Below are 15,014 nucleotides of genomic sequence, written 5' to 3'. Positions count from 1 at the left end.
TTTTGTCCCACGAGCTCCTGTCCACCCTCCCCATCGACAAGCAAGACTCGAGCGTATGGTAAGCACAGGGCTGGGAATTTGACTTAAAATTGGCTGAAAGCAAGCACTCCAAGATGTGCCTTGCACATGTTTACAAACAATTGGTTAGCTCAATGCTTGTGTCCGCAAGGCAATTTGAATTGGCAAGCCTCTGATCTGGACTTAGAGGCACTGTCTTTGCGCTGAAACATGCTTTCCAAAGTGCTCCACAGCCTGGCTTGGCTTGAGCATGATCTGAGTTCAAGGCTAGGAGTTCTACTTGAAAGTAGCTAATTGCAGCACGCCTAAAAGGTGGCTTCCTCAACTTTACAAACGATCGCTAAACTCAATCAACGTGACCTCCACGTGACTTGTGCATGCGATCTTCAGACCTGGAGTCAGACACACCACATTTTTGTCCCACAAGGTCCTGTCCACAGTCCTCATCGACAAGCCAGGCTCAAGCAAGTGGTGGGCACAGGGCTTGGAATTTGACTTAAAAGTGGCTGAATGTAGGCACTCCTGGAAGGTTTCTTACTCTACTTAAAATAAAATGCTAAGCCTAACGCCCCGTCATGATTTAAACGCACACGCTTCTGATCTAGAGTCAGACAGACTACCTCTGCGGCTCAGGGTCCATTCCAAAGTCTTTAAAACCAAGCTGTGCACGAGGATGACCTGAGCTCAAGACTAGTAATTTGAATTGGCTCAATGTACGCACTCTTAAGAGGTGCCCTATTCAAGCACTCCTAAAAGGTGCCTTCCACTACCTTAAAGAAAGTCAAGCCTTACAGCTTTGAACCACACATACTACTTATGATACATTCTATACAAGTACACACATAAAACATTCTACACAAACATGATGCATTTTATACAAGTACACACATGAAACATTCTACACAAATGATCCATTCTATACAAGTACACACATGAAACATTCTATACAAATAGATACATGATACATATACACACACGAAGAATTCTACACATATACAAACATGACAATACAAACAAATACAAACAATCCATACAAACACACGATACATTCCATACATGTATAAACACATGACCTATCTATACATACACAATACATTCTATATACATATACACACTTGATACACTCTGGGATAGAACCCGGGTCTCCGGGGTGAAAGGTGAGTGATTAACCACTGATCCACTGAGGATCCCTTACAACAAAAAGATATAACACCAAACAGAAACACACACAATACACATACACACATGATACATTCCATCTATATACAAACACATGATACAATCGATACATATACAAACACATGACATATCTATACAAATACACACATGATATCCTCCATACATATGCACACTCAATTTATTCCATAGATATACACACCTATACACTCTGGGTCAAGGCTTGGAATTTGACCTAAAAGTGTCTGGATGTGAGCACAGCTACAAGGTGCCTCCCACAACTTTGCAAACAATTGCTAAAGTCAATCCTTGTGACCCTGGGGTGACGTAAACACGCAACGTTCAGATGTGGAGTCAAAAGATATAACACCATACAGAAACACACACAATACATATACACACATGATACATTCCATCTATATACAAACACATGATACAATCGATACATATACAAACACATGACATATCTATACAAATACACACATGATATCCTCCATATATTTGCACACTCAATTTATTCTATAGATATACACACTTATACACTCTGGGTCAAGGCTTGCAATTTGCTACCTGGAGTCAGACGCACCACATTTTTGTCCCACAAGGTCCTGTCCACAGTCCTCATCGACAAGCCAGGCTCAAGCAAGTGGTGGGCACAGGGCTGGGAATTTGACTTAAAAGTGGCTGAATGTAGGCACTCCTGGAAGGTTTCTTACTCTACTTAAAATAAAATGCTAAGCCTAACGCCCCGTCATGATCAAAACGCACACGCTTCTGATCTAGAGTCAGACAGCCTACCTCTGCGGCTCAGGGTCTTATCCAAAGTCTTTAAAACCAAGCTGTGCACGAGTATGACCTGAGCTCAAGGCTAGTAATTTGAATTGGCTCAATGTACGCACTCTTAAGAGGTGCCCTATTCAAGCACTCCTAAAAGGTGCCTTCCACTACCTTAAAGAAAGTCAAGCCTTAAAGCTTTGAACCTGACGTGATTTGAACACGCAACCTTCTGATCTGGAGTCAGACGCGCTACCGTTGCGCCACAGGTCCCTGCCTGCTGCAGCTGTCGACAAGCAAGACACGAGCATAAACTGAGCTCAAGGCGTGGAATTTGACCTAAAAGTGTCTGGATGTGAGCACAGCTACAAGGTGCCTCCCACAACTTTGCAAACAATTGCTAAAGTCAATCCTTGTGACCCTGGGGTGACGTAAACACGCAACGTTCAGATGTGGAGTCAGACACGTTACTTTTGTGTCCCATGAGGTCCTGTCCACTGTCCTCATCGGCAAATCAGACACAAGCATAAAGTAAGCACAAGGTTTGGAATCTGACTTAGATGTTGCTGAACGTAAGCACTCCTAGATGTTGCCTTCCACTACTTTACGCATAAAGCCAAGCTTAACACCTGTGACCCCGACGTGATTTGAACACGCAACCTTCTGATCTGGAGTCAGACGCGCTACCGTTGCGCCACGAGGTCCTGTGGGGACGAGTCTTCGATAAGCCAGACACAAGCATAAACTGAGCACAAAGCTGGGAAATCGACTACCGCTGCACAATAAGCTCCTTATCACAGTCCTCAACGGCAAGCTAGACACAAGCATAAACGGAACTCAAGGCTTGCAGTTTGACTTGAAGGTGGCTGAATTGAAGCACACCTGGAAGGTACCTTCCACGTTTTTACAAACCACTGCTAAACTAAACCTTTGGCACCTGATTTGAACATGCGACCTTCGGATCTGGAGACAGACGCGCTAATTGTTTTGTCCCACGAGCTCCTGTCCACCCTCCCCATCGACAAGCAAGACTCGAGCGTATGGTAAGCACAGGGCTGGGAATTTGACTTAAAATTGGCTGAAAGCAAGCACTCCAAGATGTGCCTTGCACATGTTTACAAACAATTGGTTAGCTCAATGCTTGTGTCCGCAAGGCAATTTGAATTGGCAAGCCTCTGATCTGGACTTAGAGGCACTGTCTTTGCGCTGAAACATGCTTTCCAAAGTGCTCCACAGCCTGGCTTGGCTTGAGCATGATCTGAGTTCAAGGCTAGGAGTTCTACTTGAAAGTAGCTAATTGCAGCACGCCTAAAAGGTGGCTTCCTCAACTTTACAAACGATCGCTAAACTCAATCAACGTGACCTCCACGTGACTTGTGCATGCGATCTTCAGACCTGGAGTCAGACGCACCACATTTTTGTCCCACAAGGTCCTGTCCACAGTCCTCATCGACAAGCCAGGCTCAAGCAAGTGGTGGGCACAGGGCTTGGAATTTGACTTAAAAGTGGCTGAATGTAGGCACTCCTGGAAGGTTTCTTACTCTACTTAAAATAAAATGCTAAGCCTAACGCCCCGTCATGATTTAAACGCACACGCTTCTGATCTAGAGTCAGACAGACTACCTCTGCGGCTCAGGGTCCATTCCAAAGTCTTTAAAACCAAGCTGTGCACGAGGATGACCTGAGCTCAAGACTAGTAATTTGAATTGGCTCAATGTACGCACTCTTAAGAGGTGCCCTATTCAAGCACTCCTAAAAGGTGCCTTCCACTACCTTAAAGAAAGTCAAGCCTTACAGCTTTGAACCACACATACTACTTATGATACATTCTATACAAGTACACACATAAAACATTCTACACAAACATGATGCATTTTATACAAGTACACACATGAAACATTCTATACAAATAGATACATGATACATATACACACACGAAGAATTCTACACATATACAAACATGATCCATTCCATACAAACACACGATACATTCCATACATGTATAAACACATGACCTATCTATACATACACAATACATTCTATATACATATACACACTTGATACACTCTGGGATAGAACCTGGGTCTCCGGGGTGAAAGGTGAGTGATTAACCACTGATCCACTGAGGAACCCTTACAACAAAAAGATATAACACCAAACAGAAACACACACAATACACATACACACATGATACATTCCATCTATATACAAACACATGATACAATCGATACATATACAAACACATGACATATCTATACAAATACACACATGATATCCTCCATACATATGCACACTCAATTTATTCCATAGATATACACACCTATACACTCTGGGTCAAGGCTTGGAATTTGACCTAAAAGTGTCTGGATGTGAGCACAGCTACAAGGTGCCTCCCACAACTTTGCAAACAATTGCTAAAGTCAATCCTTGTGACCCTGGGGTGACGTAAACACGCAACGTTCAGATGTGGAGTCAAAAGATATAACACCCTACAGAAACACACACAATACATATACACACATGATACATTCCATCTATATACAAACACATGATACAATCGATACATATACAAACACATGACATATCTATACAAATACACACATGATATCCTCCATATATTTGCACACTCAATTTATTCTATAGATATACACACTTATACACTCTGGGTCAAGGCTTGCAATTTGCTACCTGGAGTCAGACGCACCACATTTTTGTCCCACAAGGTCCTGTCCACAGTCCTCATCGACAAGCCAGGCTCAAGCAAGTGGTGGGCACAGGGCTGGGAATTTGACTTAAAAGTGGCTGAATGTAGGCACTCCTGGAAGGTTTCTTACTCTACTTAAAATAAAATGCTAAGCCTAACGCCCCGTCATTATCAAAACGCACACGCTTCTGATCTAGAGTCAGACAGACTACCTCTGCGGCTCAGGGTCTTATCCAAAGTCTTTAAAACCAAGCTGTGCACGAGTATGACCTGAGCTCAAGGCTAGTAATTTGAAATGGCTCAATGTACGCACTCTTAAGAGGTGCCCTATTCAAGCACTCCTAAAAGGTGCCTTCCACTACCTTAAAGAAAGTCAAGCCTTACAGCTTTGAACCTGACGTGATTTGAACACGCAACCTTCTGATCTGGAGTCAGACACGCTACCGTTGCGCCACAGGTCCCTGCCTGCTGCAGCTGTCGACAAGCAAGACACAAGCATAAACTGAGCTCAAGGCGTGGAATTTGACCTAAAAGTGTCTGGATGTGAGCACAGCTACAAGGTGCCTCCCACAACTTTGCAAACAATTGCTAAAGTCAATCCTTGTGACCCTGGGGTGACGTAAACACGCAACGTTCAGATGTGGAGTCAGACACGTTACTTTTGTGTCCCATGAGGTCCTGTCCACTGTCCTCATCAGACACAAGCATAAAGTAAGCACAAGGTTTGGAATCTGACTTAGATGTTGCTGAACGTAAGCACTCCTAGATGTTGCCTTCCACTACTTTACGCATAAAGCCAAGCTTAACACCTGTGACCCCGACGTGAATTGAACACGCAACCTTCTGATCTGGAGTCAGACGCGCTACCGTTGCGCCACGATGTCCTGTGGGGACGAGTCTTCGATAAGCCAGACACAAGCATAAACTGAGCACAAAGCTGGGAAATCGACTACCGCTGCACCATAAGCTCCTTATCACAGTCCTCAACGGCAAGCTAGACACAAGCATAAACGGAACTCAAGGCTTGCAGTTTGACTTGAAGGTGGCTGAATTGAAGCACACCTGGAAGGTACCTTCCACGTTTTTACAAACCACTGCTAAACTAAACCTTTGGCACCTGATTTGAACGTGCGACCTTCGGATCTGGAGACAGACGCGCTAATTGTTTTGTCCCACGAGCTCCTGTCCACCCTCCCCATCGACAAGCAAGACTCGAGCGTATGGTAAGCACAGGGCTGGGAATTTGACTTAAAATTGGCTGAAAGCAAGCACTCCAAGATGTGCCTTGCACATGTTTACAAACAATTGGTTAGCTCAATGCTTGTGTCCGCAAGGCAATTTGAATTGGCAAGCCTCTGATCTGGACTTAGAGGCACTGTCTTTGCGCTGAAACATGCTTTCCAAAGTGCTCCACAGCCTGGCTTGGCTTGAGCATGATCTGAGTTCAAGGCTAGGAGTTCTACTTGAAAGTAGCTAATTGCAGCACGCCTAAAAGGTGGCTTCCTCAACTTTACAAACGATCGCTAAACTCAATCAACGTGACCTCCACGTGACTTGTGCATGCGATCTTCAGACCTGGAGTCAGACACACCACATTTTTGTCCCACAAGGTCCTGTCCACAGTCCTCATCGACAAGCCAGGCTCAAGCAAGTGGTGGGCACAGGGCTTGGAATTTGACTTAAAAGTGGCTGAATGTAGGCACTCCTGGAAGGTTTCTTACTCTACTTAAAATAAAATGCTAAGCCTAACGCCCCGTCATGATTTAAACGCACACGCTTCTGATCTAGAGTCAGACAGACTACCTCTGCGGCTCAGGGTCCATTCCAAAGTCTTTAAAACCAAGCTGTGCACGAGGATGACCTGAGCTCAAGACTAGTAATTTGAATTGGCTCAATGTACGCACTCTTAAGAGGTGCCCTATTCAAGCACTCCTAAAAGGTGCCTTCCACTACCTTAAAGAAAGTCAAGCCTTACAGCTTTGAACCACACATACTACTTATGATACATTCTATACAAGTACACACATAAAACATTCTACACAAACATGATGCATTTTATACAAGTACACACATGAAACATTCTACACAAATGATCCATTCTATACAAGTACACACATGAAACATTCTATACAAATAGATACATGATACATATACACACACGAAGAATTCTACACATATACAAACATGATCCATTCCATACAAACACACGATACATTCCATACATGTATAAACACATGACCTATCTATACATACACAATACATTCTATATACATATACACACTTGATACACTCTGGGATAGAACCCGGGTCTCCGGGGTGAAAGGTGAGTGATTAACCACTGATCCACTGAGGATCCCTTACAACAAAAAGATATAACACCAAACAGAAACACACACAATACACATACACACATGATACATTCCATCTATATACAAACACATGATACAATCGATACATATACAAACACATGACATATCTATACAAATACACACATGATATCCTCCATACATATGCACACTCAATTTATTCCATAGATATACACACCTATACACTCTGGGTCAAGGCTTGGAATTTGACCTAAAAGTGTCTGGATGTGAGCACAGCTACAAGGTGCCTCCCACAACTTTGCAAACAATTGCTAAAGTCAATCCTTGTGACCCTGGGGTGACGTAAACACGCAACGTTCAGATGTGGAGTCAAAAGATATAACACCATACAGAAACACACACAATACATATACACACATGATACATTCCATCTATATACAAACACATGATACAATCGATACATATACAAACACATGACATATCTATACAAATACACACATGATATCCTCCATATATTTGCACACTCAATTTATTCTATAGATATACACACTTATACACTCTGGGTCAAGGCTTGCAATTTGCTACCTGGAGTCAGACGCACCACATTTTTGTCCCACAAGGTCCTGTCCACAGTCCTCATCGACAAGCCAGGCTCAAGCAAGTGGTGGGCACAGGGCTGGGAATTTGACTTAAAAGTGGCTGAATGTAGGCACTCCTGGAAGGTTTCTTACTCTACTTAAAATAAAATGCTAAGCCTAACGCCCCGTCATGATCAAAACGCACACGCTTCTGATCTAGAGTCAGACAGCCTACCTCTGCGGCTCAGGGTCTTATCCAAAGTCTTTAAAACCAAGCTGTGCACGAGTATGACCTGAGCTCAAGGCTAGTAATTTGAATTGGCTCAATGTACGCACTCTTAAGAGGTGCCCTATTCAAGCACTCCTAAAAGGTGCCTTCCACTACCTTAAAGAAAGTCAAGCCTTAAAGCTTTGAACCTGACGTGATTTGAACACGCAACCTTCTGATCTGGAGTCAGACGCGCTACCGTTGCGCCACAGGTCCCTGCCTGCTGCAGCTGTCGACAAGCAAGACACAAGCATAAACTGAGCTCAAGGCGTGGAATTTGACCTAAAAGTGTCTGGATGTGAGCACAGCTACAAGGTGCCTCCCACAACTTTGCAAACAATTGCTAAAGTCAATCCTTGTGACCCTGGGGTGACGTAAACACGCAACGTTCAGATGTGGAGTCAGACACGTTACTTTTGTGTCCCATGAGGTCCTGTCCACTGTCCTCATCGGCAAATCAGACACAAGCATAAAGTAAGCACAAGGTTTGGCATCTGACTTAGATGTTGCTGAACGTAAGCACTCCTAGATGTTGCCTTCCACTACTTTACGCATAAAGCCAAGCTTAACACCTGTGACCCCGACGTGATTTGAACACGCAACCTTCTGATCTGGAGTCAGACGCGCTACCGTTGCGCCACGAGGTCCTGTGGGGACGAGTCTTCGATAAGCCAGACACAAGCATAAACTGAGCACAAAGCTGGGAAATCGACTACCGCTGCACCATAAGCTCCTTATCACAGTCCTCAACGGCAAGCTAGACACAAGCATAAACGGAACTCAAGGCTTGCAGTTTGACTTGAAGGTGGCTGAATTGAAGCACACCTGGAAGGTACCTTCCACGTTTTTACAAACCACTGCTAAACTAAACCTTTGGCACCTGATTTGAACATGCGACCTTCGGATCTGGAGACAGACGCGCTAATTGTTTTGTCCCACGAGCTCCTGTCCACCCTCCCCATCGACAAGCAAGACTCGAGCGTATGGTAAGCACAGGGCTGGGAATTTGACTTAAAATTGGCTGAAAGCAAGCACTCCAAGATGTGCCTTGCACATGTTTACAAACAATTGGTTAGCTCAATGCTTGTGTCCGCAAGGCAATTTGAATTGGCAAGCCTCTGATCTGGACTTAGAGGCACTGTCTTTGCGCTGAAACATGCTTTCCAAAGTGCTCCACAGCCTGGCTTGGCTTGAGCATGATCTGAGTTCAAGGCTAGGAGTTCTACTTGAAAGTAGCTAATTGCAGCACGCCTAAAAGGTGGCTTCCTCAACTTTACAAACGATCGCTAAACTCAATCAACGTGACCTCCACGTGACTTGTGCATGCGATCTTCAGACCTGGAGTCAGACGCACCACATTTTTGTCCCACAAGGTCCTGTCCACAGTCCTCATCGACAAGCCAGGCTCAAGCAAGTGGTGGGCACAGGGCTTGGAATTTGACTTAAAAGTGGCTGAATGTAGGCACTCCTGGAAGGTTTCTTACTCTACTTAAAATAAAATGCTAAGCCTAACGCCCCGTCATGATTTAAACGCACACGCTTCTGATCTAGAGTCAGACAGACTACCTCTGCGGCTCAGGGTCCATTCCAAAGTCTTTAAAACCAAGCTGTGCACGAGGATGACCTGAGCTCAAGACTAGTAATTTGAATTGGCTCAATGTACGCACTCTTAAGAGGTGCCCTATTCAAGCACTCCTAAAAGGTGCCTTCCACTACCTTAAAGAAAGTCAAGCCTTACAGCTTTGAACCACACATACTACTTATGATACATTCTATACAAGTACACACATAAAACATTCTACACAAACATGATGCATTTTATACAAGTACACACATGAAACATTCTATACAAATAGATACATGATACATATACACACACGAAGAATTCTACACATATACAAACATGATCCATTCCATACAAACACACGATACATTCCATACATGTATAAACACATGACCTATCTATACATACACAATACATTCTATATACATATACACACTTGATACATTCTGGGATAGAACCCGGGTCTCCGGGGTGAAAGGTGAGTGATTAACCACTGATCCACTGAGGAACCCTTACAACAAAAAGATATAACACCAAACAGAAACACACACAATACACATACACACATGATACATTCCATCTATATACAAACACATGATACAATCGATACATATACAAACACATGACATATCTATACAAATACACACAAGATATCCTCCATACATATGCACACTCAATTTATTCCATAGATATACACACCTATACACTCTGGGTCAAGGCTTGGAATTTGACCTAAAAGTGTCTGGATGTGAGCACAGCTACAAGGTGCCTCCCACAACTTTGCAAACAATTGCTAAAGTCAATCCTTGTGACCCTGGGGTGACGTAAACACGCAACGTTCAGATGTGGAGTCAAAAGATATAACACCCTACAGAAACACACACAATACATATACACACATGATACATTCCATCTATATACAAACACATGATACAATCGATACATATACAAACACATGACATATCTATACAAATACACACATGATATCCTCCATATATTTGCACACTCAATTTATTCTATAGATATACACACTTATACACTCTGGGTCAAGGCTTGCAATTTGCTACCTGGAGTCAGACGCACCACATTTTTGTCCCACAAGGTCCTGTCCACAGTCCTCATCGACAAGCCAGGCTCAAGCAAGTGGTGGGCACAGGGCTGGGAATTTGACTTAAAAGTGGCTGAATGTAGGCACTCCTGGAAGGTTTCTTACTCTACTTAAAATAAAATGCTAAGCCTAACGCCCCGTCATGATCAAAACGCACACGCTTCTGATCTAGAGTCAGACAGACTACCTCTGCGGCTCAGGGTCTTATCCAAAGTCTTTAAAACCAAGCTGTGCACGAGTATGACCTGAGCTCAAGGCTAGTAATTTGAATTGGCTCAATGTACGCACTCTTAAGAGGTGCCCTATTCAAGCACTCCTAAAAGGTGCCTTCCACTACCTTAAAGAAAGTCAAGCCTTACAGCTTTGAACCTGACGTGATTTGAACACGCAACCTTCTGATCTGGAGTCAGACGCGCTACCGTTGCGCCACAGGTCCCTGCCTGCTGCAGCTGTCGACAAGCAAGACACAAGCATAAACTGAGCTCAAGGCGTGGAATTTGACCTAAAAGTGTCTGGATGTGAGCACAGCTACAAGGTGCCTCCCACAACTTTGCAAACAATTGCTAAAGTCAATCCTTGTGACCCTGGGGTGACGTAAACACGCAACGTTCAGATGTGGAGTCAGACACGTTACTTTTGTGTCCCATGAGGTCCTGTCCACTGTCCTCATCAGACACAAGCATAAAGTAAGCACAAGGTTTGGAATCTGACTTAGATGTTGCTGAACGTAAGCACTCCTAGATGTTGCCTTCCACTACTTTACGCATAAAGCCAAGCTTAACACCTGTGACCCCGACATGATTTGAACACGCAACCTTCTGATCTGGAGTCAGACGCGCTACCGTTGCGCCACGAGGTCTTCGATAAGCCAGAAACAAGCATAAACTGAGCACAAAGCTGGGAAATCGACTACCGCTGCACCATAAGCTCCTTATCACAGTCCTCAACGGCAAGCTAGACACAAGCATAAACGGAACTCAAGGCTTGCAGTTTGACTTGAAGGTGGCTGAATTGAAGCACACCTGGAAGGTACCTTCCACGTTTTTACAAACCACTGCTAAACTAAACCTTTGGCACCTGATTTGAACGTGCGACCTTCGGATCTGGAGACAGACGCGCTAATTGTTTTGTCCCACGTGCTCCTGTCCACCCTCCCCATCGACAAGCAAGACTCGAGCGTATGGTAAGCACAGGGCTGGGAATTTGACTTAAAATTGGCTGAAAGCAAGCACTCCAAGATGTGCCTTGCACATGTTTACAAACAATTGGTTAGCTCAATGCTTGTGTCCGCAAGGCAATTTGAATTGGCAAGCCTCTGATCTGGACTTAGAGGCACTGTCTTTGCGCTGAAACATGCTTTCCAAAGTGCTCCACAGCCTGGCTTGGCTTGAGCATGATCTGAGTTCAAGGCTAGGAGTTCTACTTGAAAGTAGCTAATTGCAGCACACCTAAAAGGTGGCTTCCTCAACTTTACAAACGATCGCTAAACTCAATCAACGTGACCTCCACGTGACTTGTGCATGCGATCTTCAGACCTGGAGTCAGACGCACCACATTTTTGTCCCACAAGGTCCTGTCCACAGTCCTCATCGACAAGCCAGGCTCAAGCAAGTGGTGGGCACAGGGCTTGGAATTTGACTTAAAAGTGGCTGAATGTAGGCACTCCTGGAAGGTTTCTTACTCTACTTAAAATAAAATGCTAAGCCTAACGCCCCGTCATGATTTAAACGCACACGCTTCTGATCTAGAGTCAGACAGACTACCTCTGCGGCTCAGGGTCCATTCCAAAGTCTTTAAAACCAAGCTGTGCACGAGGATGACCTGAGCTCAAGACTAGTAATTTGAATTGGCTCAATGTACGCACTCTTAAGAGGTGCCCTATTCAAGCACTCCTAAAAGGTGCCTTCCACTACCTTAAAGAAAGTCAAGCCTTACAGCTTTGAACCACACATACTACTTATGATACATTCTATACAAGTACACACATAAAACATTCTACACAAACATGATGCATTTTATACAAGTACACACATGAAACATTCTACACAAATGATCCATTCTATACAAGTACACACATGAAACATTCTATACAAATAGATACATGATACATATACACACACGAAGAATTCTACACATATACAAACATGATCCATTCCATACAAACACACGATACATACCATACATGTATAAACACATGACCTATCTATACATACACAATACATTCTATATACATATACACACTTGATACACTCTGGGATAGAACCCGGGTCTCCGGGGTGAAAGGTGAGTGATTAACCACTGATCCACTGAGGAACCCTTACAACAAAAAGATATAACACCAAACAGAAACACACACAACACACATACACACATGATACATTCCATCTATATACAAACACATGATACAATCGATACATATACAAACACATGACATATCTATACAAATACAACCTTCTGATCTGGAGTCAGATGCGCTACCATTGCGCCAGAGGTCCCAGCCTGCTGCAACTGTCGACAAGCAAGACACGAGCATAAACTGAGCTCAAGGCGTGGAATTTGACCTAAAAGTGTCTGAATGTGAGCACAGCTAAAAGGTGCCTCCCACAACTTTGCAAACAATTGCTAAAGTCAATCCTTGTGACCCTGGGGTGACGTAAACACGCAACGTTCAGATGTGGAGTCAGACACGCTACTTTTGTGTCCCATGAGGTCCTGTCCACTGTCCTCATCGGCAAATCAGACACAAGCATAAAGTAAGCACAAGGCTTGGAATCTGACTTAGATGTTGCTGAACGTAAGCACTCCTAGATGTAAGCACTACTAGATGTTGTCCTAGATGACTTGAACACGTAACTTTCTGATCTGGAGTCAAACGCGCTACCGTTGCGCCTTGAGCATAAACTTGTCTTAGCAGTGGCCAAAACTGAGCACTCGTAAACTTTGCCTTCCATTACTTTATACATAAAGCCAAGCTTAAATTAATCTTAATTTTTCCCCCCTCCTTTCTTATTCTTTTTCAGTGTGGTCAGTTTGACTTCAAACAACATAAAAAGTTACTTCTTTTTTGTGACAGCATTTTGTTAAAGGTTGGACTGATGTGACCACAACTTTGCCTAACTGATAAAGTTGCCATTTCATATTCATAATTAGATACCGTGGTAACTTACCCTGAGAAATTAACCTGGTCAGGAGCAGGTTTTATTTTCTAAACTCACAGATTCTGTCTGTCTCCTCCCCTTTTTTAAAACAAAGCAGCATTTCTGGCCTTAGCCCTACGTTTCCACCCACCTATTTAATTCTCATTTTGGATATGCACTTAAAAACGATTGATGGAAATGTCATGATGCAAATAACTTTTGAAAAAAAAAACATGCATAACTAAATAGGATAAAGTTAATATTTGATAAGGTAAGATGTGCATAAACTGCGATGGAAACACTTCTACTGAACAAATTCCAATATGTGCATTAAAAAAGGTTTGTTATAAGAGATAGTGATAAAAATGTGTGACAAACCAGCAGGCTGAGCACACAGCAGAACATAAGAAATGTTGTTTTGGTCATTTTAAAACGTCTGAACCTTTTCAGTATTAATGTATATTATTAACTAGATTATTAAAGTTCGTCGAGACAAACTTTAGGCTGGCTTGAGAAAGCTTTAATTTTTAAGTTTTAAAGCAATTTTAAGTTAAAAGTAGCTTAAAGTTTTAAAGCAGTTTTAAGTTTAAAGTAGTTTAACGTTTTAAAGCAGTTTAAAGTAGTTTAAAGTTTTAAAGCAGTTTAAAGTAGCTTAAAGTTTTAAAGCAGTTTTAAGTTTAACGTAGTTTAAAGTTTAGCATGATTCTAGCATGAATTAGCATGTTGGTAGCTTGATTCTAGCATGAATTAGCATGTTACTAGCATGATTCTAGCATGTATTAGCATGATTCTAGCATGAATTAGCATGTTACTAGCATGATTCTAGCATGAATTAGCATGATTCTAGCATGCATTAGCATGTTATTAGCATGATTCTTGGATGCATTAGCATGTTACTAGCATGATTCTAGCATGAATTGGCATGTTGTTAGCATGATTCTAGCATAACTTAACATTGTATTAGCATGATTCTAGCATGGATTAGCATGCTACTAGCATGATTCTAGCATGAATTAGCATGTTACTAGCATGATTCTAACATGATTTAGCATAATTCTAGCATGGATTAGCATGCTACTAGCATGGTTCTTGCATGAATTAGCATGTTACTAGCATGATTCTAACATGAATTAGCATGTTACTAGCATGATTCTAGCATGAATTAGCATGATTCTAGCATGAATTAGCATGTTATTAGCATGATTCTAGCATGAATTAGCATGTTGTTAGCATGATTCTAGCAAGACTTAGCATGCTATTAGCATGATTCTAGCATGAATTAGCATGTTACCAGCATAATTCTAGCATGAATTGGCATGATTCTAGCATGAATTAGCATGTTACTACCATGATTCTAGCA

General features: G+C 42.7%; 1 long non-coding RNA gene and 8 other non-coding genes across 9 annotated transcripts in view; all 9 read right to left on the bottom strand.

Annotated features, from left to right (window-relative positions):
- Window positions 1-15,014, bottom strand: part of LOC147833274 (uncharacterized) — a 331,056-nt gene that overhangs the window by 246,450 nt on the left and 69,592 nt on the right. The gene's annotated exons all lie outside the window — the stretch shown is intronic.
- Window positions 2,170-2,241, bottom strand: trnaw-cca (transfer RNA tryptophan (anticodon CCA)). The gene has a single exon. It is a non-coding gene; the product is annotated as a tRNA-Trp (tRNA).
- trnaw-cca (transfer RNA tryptophan (anticodon CCA)) lies at window positions 2,601-2,672 on the bottom strand. The gene has a single exon. It is a non-coding gene; the product is annotated as a tRNA-Trp (tRNA).
- On the bottom strand, window positions 5,062-5,133 carry trnaw-cca (transfer RNA tryptophan (anticodon CCA)). Its single transcript has one exon. It is a non-coding gene; the product is annotated as a tRNA-Trp (tRNA).
- trnaw-cca (transfer RNA tryptophan (anticodon CCA)) lies at window positions 5,485-5,556 on the bottom strand. Its single transcript has one exon. It is a non-coding gene; the product is annotated as a tRNA-Trp (tRNA).
- Window positions 7,990-8,061, bottom strand: trnaw-cca (transfer RNA tryptophan (anticodon CCA)). Its single transcript has one exon. It is a non-coding gene; the product is annotated as a tRNA-Trp (tRNA).
- Window positions 8,421-8,492, bottom strand: trnaw-cca (transfer RNA tryptophan (anticodon CCA)). Its single transcript has one exon. It is a non-coding gene; the product is annotated as a tRNA-Trp (tRNA).
- trnaw-cca (transfer RNA tryptophan (anticodon CCA)) lies at window positions 10,882-10,953 on the bottom strand. The gene has a single exon. It is a non-coding gene; the product is annotated as a tRNA-Trp (tRNA).
- Window positions 11,305-11,376, bottom strand: trnaw-cca (transfer RNA tryptophan (anticodon CCA)). Its single transcript has one exon. It is a non-coding gene; the product is annotated as a tRNA-Trp (tRNA).

Source organism: Danio rerio, chromosome 16 (assembly GCF_052040795.2).
Source record: "Danio rerio strain M-AB ecotype USA chromosome 16, GRCz13ab, whole genome shotgun sequence".
NCBI lineage: Eukaryota > Metazoa > Chordata > Actinopteri > Cypriniformes > Danionidae > Danio > Danio rerio.
The sequence above is the reverse complement of the archived record's forward strand: the minus strand, read 5'-3'. Positions and strand labels throughout refer to the sequence as shown.